The 6732-nt window shown below is 41.9% G+C and overlaps 1 long non-coding RNA gene across 1 annotated transcript; it reads right to left on the bottom strand.

Annotated features, from left to right (window-relative positions):
- Window positions 1–5539: 5539 nt before the first annotated feature.
- LOC111408279 lies at window positions 5540–5917 on the bottom strand. The gene is made up of 3 exons (XR_002705323.1): window positions 5883–5917; window positions 5671–5793; window positions 5540–5580 (listed from the first exon to the last, which is right to left on the bottom strand). It is a non-coding gene; the product is annotated as an uncharacterized LOC111408279 (long non-coding RNA).
- Window positions 5918–6732: the final 815 nt, after the last annotated feature.

Raw genomic sequence — 6732 nt, forward strand, 5'->3', positions numbered from 1 at the left:
ACACTACATATAAACTGACAGAGAGTAGACATTTACTCAAATAATCAAATATCAAATAAATTTAATACTTATTATGTATTGAAGTTCATAAAGTGCGTGACGGCTGGAAAGGAAATAGTGATTAAACTTTGCATGCTCGTTTTGTAGAATAGAAATACCTTTTCTCACTCTATGTATTCATGTTCATCGTTTTCCCTCTATATATAATTTGTCATCTAAGTCTGATTATCAAGAGTAAAACTAAAATGTATTGTAAAACCCAAAGTAGAGCGTCAAGTTCCCGAGCTTTCATAGGATTTGGTAGTTTGTATCGAGAACTATGAGATAGTACTTTAGAATCTTAGATGTGAAAATGTATTGTACTTCAGCTAAATCCAACCTGTGGAGAAATTTCTTCCACTTTGACTTCCAAAATCATGAATATTATGACATTGGCCTCTTGTATGGTAAAAGACAAAGATGCTCTTAAATGTTTTGTACAATTACAAAACAATATATTATTGAAAGGACTATACTACCCTTTTAGTTAATAATTGAAAACCAAACATTTTCCCAATTATAAAAACTTCAAAACGAGCTTCCAACAAAGAAAAAACTCTCATCTTTTCATCTGTTTGAACCTCAAAATCTAGAAGAACTTTGGAACGTTGAAACTGTAAATTTTTTTCACATCAATTACTTCAAATCGGTAAGTACATTTACGCATGTTTAATTTCGTTTTAAATAAATTAGTATACGTTTAAATAAAGAAATTTTATGTCGACATAGATTTTTTTTAACAGAACCTATCAAAAAAAATTAAACAGATGTATAACTTACGTTTAAATTACGCATGTTTAATTTCGTTTTTAGAACGGTATTCTCCTACGCCAAACTGAGTAAAGCTTAACAAACAGTCGAAAACAGTCCGACTGCTTGGCTGTTAAACAGCTAATTGGCTGCAGCTGATTTTTAACGCATTTTTCTTTCTTATAATTAATATTTGAAGTTAATTAAAACCATTTCCTCATACAGATATGATAATTCCCGTGTGTTATTTCGGTGATTTCGAATTGAATGAAAATAATCGATGGGAATGGAGATGGACGAGTTACATACGTGGTTGTATTGCAATTCCTGTAACATAGAGTACACCATACTTAGAAATGTACCATGATTTGCAAAATAAGCTGAATGTCGATCAATCTCAATATGATATGCAATTAAGATATCTATTCAACGGTTATGGGAATTCATCCATTCCGATGCCACCGGTATTCGTTACTAATGATGCTGAATTGAATTATCTATTAGAATTGAATAAAATGCATCGGACTCCGACTGTTCTTGGTGTGACTTTAATTACGAAAGATATTATCGAAGGTGAACGCGAAGATTCAGATAGGGCGAATAACAATGATCGATGTTTTTGGGAGACAGTGGAGATAGTTCATGCGGATGATGTGGGTATTCCTGAGACAGTTGCTTCTGATCGTGATGTCGCTGTTACGCGCAGAATTCCGTCAACAATTGAAGACAATGAGAACATAAACGAGTTTACAAATGAGAATTTGATTGCTTTATCCCGACAAAGACACGAGCCTGGTGGGAGCTCACAGGTTGGAACAAGTGGACCGTCCTCCAATTCTTCCCATGTGGCTCCCGATGATGAGGACTTGCAGGTCGAGCAACTGTTTGAAACCAAGAAAAATTTGCAGAAAGCTGTGCACCGGCTGGCATTAAAATATAACTTTGAGTTCAAAGTAAAGAAATCAAACAAGTCATTGTTGACAGTTGCTTGCGTCGAAGACAGTTGCAATTGGCGCTTGAGAACAACTAAGATGGACACGAATGAGTGCTTCGTAATTCGCAAGTATTTACGGGAACATACTTGCGAAGTGGGAATTCTTCGAAACGATCACAGGCAAGCTCGAGCATGGTTTATTGGTTGACAGATAATGCACAAGTATCAGGATCCACGGACGATTTACAGACCTTCGGACATCATTAACGACGTCCGTCGAGAGTACGGAGTAGTCATGAGCTATCAGAAAGCGTGGAAGGCCAAAGAATGTGCGTTGGAGGATTTAATGGGATCGGCTGAAGAGAGCTATGCTAAATTGGCTAGGTATTGCCATAACATGGGGACAACTAATCCTGGCACGGCATTTTTTATTGAGACGGGGGGCGATAATTGTTTTAAGTATTTCTTCATGGCTCTCGGACAATGTATTCGGGGTTTTCGAAATGCAATGCGACCCGTAATTCTAGTTGATGGTATGACTCTGAAAGCTAAATATCAAGGCAAATTAATTATTGCTTCATGTTAAGATGCCAACATCCAAATTTACCCTATTGCATTCGGCATAGTCGACAGCGAAAATGATCTGTCCATGCGTTGGTTCTTTTCTAAACTGAGGGAAGTGATCGGGGAAGTCGAAGAACTTGCCTTTGTAACCGATCGAGGACAGTCTATAATAAACGGTATCGCTGAAGTTTTTCCCGAGGTACATCACGGGTATTGCATGTACCATATATAAGGTAATTTGAAGACTAGGTATCGGGGCACAGGCATCGTTTCATTGTTCAGGAGAGCAGCCGAAGCTTACAGTGCTGAAGAGTGTAATAAGTTCATGCTCGAGATAGGAAGTAAATCATTACCGGCGTTGGAGTATCTGACGAAGATGGGGATCGAACATTGGGCGCGGTCATACTTTCCAGGACGTCGATACAACATGATACGTCGAATAACGCGGAGTCTCTCAATGCATTGTTTAAGAAAGATCGAGAGTTACCAATTCTCGCAATGATTGAGAACATTCGTAACAAGTTACAACAGTGGTTTCATGACCGACGTGTGGCATCACAGAGTTGCACTAGCGTGTTGACCCCAGCTCAAGAGGAGAAACTGTGTAAGGCAGCAGAGGTTGCGAGGAAGTTGAATGTGGAAGCACTAGATGAGTTTCGTTTCTCCATGCAATGTGCACGTAATACGGCATATATGGTGGACTTGACTGATAACACATGCACTTGTATGAGATTTCAGTTGGAGAGTTTTCCATATGAGCATATTGTTGCGGTGGCCATGTATCGAGGCTTTGCTTCGAGAACGTTATGCTCTTTGTATTATACGACTGAGTCTTGGAGAACAGCATATGCCGAGACTATATTTCCTTTGCCGAATGAAGCCGAGTGGGAAGTTCCCGAGCACATTCTCCCATTTTATAATTTGTTACCACCAGCAGTTGAACCTCGTGGTCCTGGACGTTCAAATACATCTAGAATACCATCTACCGGAGAGTTTCCTCGATCGCGTAGGTGTGGTCGGTGCAGAGCCGTAGGGCATACTCGGCAATTTTGTACCAGTCAAATTTTTCTAAATGACAACTAAACAGGTACGTGAAATGAATAATATTTCCTTTTACTTTACACTGTTCAATATTTGTTATTTATAAATCTTCCATATTCAATATTTATTCTCTATAAATGGTATTTATAATAATTTATATGAAAAAAATAGTTCCATACTCGACATACGGGTAAAATAAAAAAAAATAATTAAATTTTCAATTTGAATGTTATATACATTGAACACAAATTTACAATTATTTCATAATTACAAAAATAATTAATTGAACACAAATTTACAATTATTTCATAATTACAAAAATAATTAAATTTACAATTGAAATGATACATATATATAAATGAAATTTATGGGTCAGTATTAAATTCGAACAAATCGCATGCTAACTTCTTTCTCTAGTTCTGTATCCACGACTAGTTGATTTCATCAACATTATATCCTATACTTAAAAATTCAACATACTTAATGGCAAATATGCCGCAGTCGCCGCTACAATTGAACAAGAATGAATCAGTTTAGTACTGTGTAAATAAAAACTAAATCTGAAAGATGAAAACAACAACGTTCAAACACTTACCTTACGGACTGTCGCGCTGTCGTCGTATTCCGAACGATCCGCAATCTATCCTGTACATTTATCCCCGTTCATCTGGCCATCATAGGAACAATTACAACCACGGACTCCAGGTTTTGCTCCATCTGGCCTTGTGTCAAACATGAATGATCTGTGTCGTACACATATATAGTCGAGTCAGCAAAAACGATCTCCAGCGTAACATAGTGTTTATTGATGCACGCTGAAATGTACATATGTGTACAACCCTCCCATGATTTTCCCCCGACACTCGGTGACAGTCCTATCACCCACTCGAGCATATATTCTGGCACCGTGTACTCGTTACCCATAAGTGCGAGCGACTGATACTCTATGGTAACGGCACCCAGGAACTCGATGTTTAACATAACTCGACCATGGACATCAAATGATTTTGGATGTCTTTGAACTCGGTCTCGCAGCAAGTCCATGGCCAGGTCGATGTGCTGCAGCAAGAAACACCAAAAAAGTATGAGTTATTCATTTAATAAACACAAGGTCACATATACATAAAAAACACGAAATGAATAGTTCACTTACATCGTCAGCGAGGCAAGCTCCCATCGTGGTGATATCGTGGAACCACTTGTAAGGTTCTGAGACCGTCCTTTGTCCTATCGTGCGGCTAACTCTGTAAAAAAGAGGGAAATGTTAAAATAAGCGTATACGAGTTAGCGTACAGTGCTTTATTAAAATCATACAATACTTACCCGGGGATAATTCTCCTCCACTCTGTCTCGAACGCTTTCCACTTAGCATTGTCCACCTCTCTGAATAAGTTCGGGTACGTCCCATCGATGAACGTCCTCCTCTTGACCTCAACTGTGAAGGGGGAACAACATACTGTGATGGCACTCTCAACCTCTTGCCGACCACCTGCTCCGTCTCGTTAACAGCATGTCTCTTACCCTCAATCACGCCGGGCGTCCTCTCGACCTCCGGGGCCACCTCCTCCGTCCCCTCCATCGGGGCCTCCCCCTCCGTCGCCACCACCTCCGCCCCTCCCATCGGGGCCACCCCCTCCATAGACAACCACAATCACTCCAATGTCTCATCACGCCAAAAATGTGGATGACCCCCCTCTCCATCACCATCTCTGCCACCCCTCTCGATCATGATCTCCGCCATCCCCTTTGTCCCCCCATCGTCTGCAGGCTAAATCTCCTCTAAGCGCCTCTACTGTATCCTGAAGGTCGACAACGGAAGACTGTAGTATTCCAACATCATGGGATAGATCGTCAACCCTCCCTGTCAACTCTCGTCCTATATCGTCGACCCTTCCTGTCATATAGTCAACCCTCCCTGCCAGATCGTCGACCCTCCCTGTCAACTCTCGTCCCAGATCATCGATCCTCTCCGTCAAATCTCGTCGTAGCGCGCCGACCTCCTCCGCTATAAATCCCGTCAAACGGGCATACAAATTATCACTGTGCCCCGGAGACACACGGGGGAGGTGTTTGGACGGAGGTGATGCCAATGGCGGCGGCGATGGCCCCGGCGGAGGTGATGCCACTAGCGGCGGTGATGCCTTCGACGGAGGTGATGCCAATGGCAGGGACGATACTCTCGGCGGAGATGATGCCAATGGTGGCGGCAATGCCCTCGGCGGAGGTGATCGTCGATCAGCTGGACCGCCCTCCTACATAAATAAAATGAAAAATTATTCAATAAATTATTCAATAAATTTATACATCGATCATATTCAATAAATTATATTTCATTCACATACCCAATCTCGGTCCAAGCTCGGATCAGGCATCTCCTCGTCTGGGGTGTGCGGAACGCCTAAATCCCGCACAAGACCCCGAGCCTCCTCTTCCATTGATGGCGTCAACTCAGGTATGACTTCAAACTGACATATTGACATTTCAACTATTTAACGATCATGTAAACAAAATTTTAAACTACGTATAATATAAATCACAAATGCATAATACTTACCTGAGGATCGTCGAGGAGGGCCGATAACTGCTTCCTAGTGGGACATCCTCCGCTCGCGATGATCTCCAATGATGCATCCGAGGGCAGCGTGTCTCCCCTCGCTGCACAAAGCGGGCCCCCAGTACAGGAACTATCTCATACACCCAAATCTGTAACACATACACTTATTAAGCATCAATGTAATACACTAAAACTTTAACTTTGATTATATTAAACATTTACATACACCGTTAACGGCAATCCATATGTATCGTATTTACGCATCGACCCCCTGGGCCTCGAGTACGATATGGTGAACACATGTACGGTGTCTTCGTAGCATCTTCGGCCCCACGGATAGTTGTTGAACGCATCGATGTCGTCAACAACTTGCAAATGAAAAATGTCGATGGCAGTCTTCTTGTGATGACACCTCATCACACTCTCGAGGATGTAGACCAGTCCAAGCTTCAATCTATCTAGCATATGATCGCACCCCCTGATCGCGACCATCAAGTCGGGTAGAAGCACCGACCCATATCCCTGGAAGTACGTCTCGTACAGCTTACTGCTTCTCTCCATGGCTGCATCGTCGTCCGTAATCCTCAGTCCAGTGATCAATGTAAACTCAAACATCGAGAAACTGACGACCTTGCCCCCGAGGTCGAACTGGAGGGAATCGCCGTCGACTGGCCTCAGAAGCCGACATAGAAGTGCAACAATGATCTGTCCTGAGTACTGCACCTCTCGCAACTGGTACAGTGGCCACAAGAAGGACTGTCGTAGCATATCTCCATGCTGATCATCGAGCAGCTCCAACACAGCAGTAAAACTCTCAAAGCTACTGTTCCAAGTAGCTTTCCCCGACATC

Source organism: Olea europaea, chromosome 13, assembly GCF_002742605.1.
Source record: "Olea europaea var. sylvestris chromosome 13, O_europaea_v1, whole genome shotgun sequence".
NCBI lineage: Eukaryota > Viridiplantae > Streptophyta > Magnoliopsida > Lamiales > Oleaceae > Olea > Olea europaea.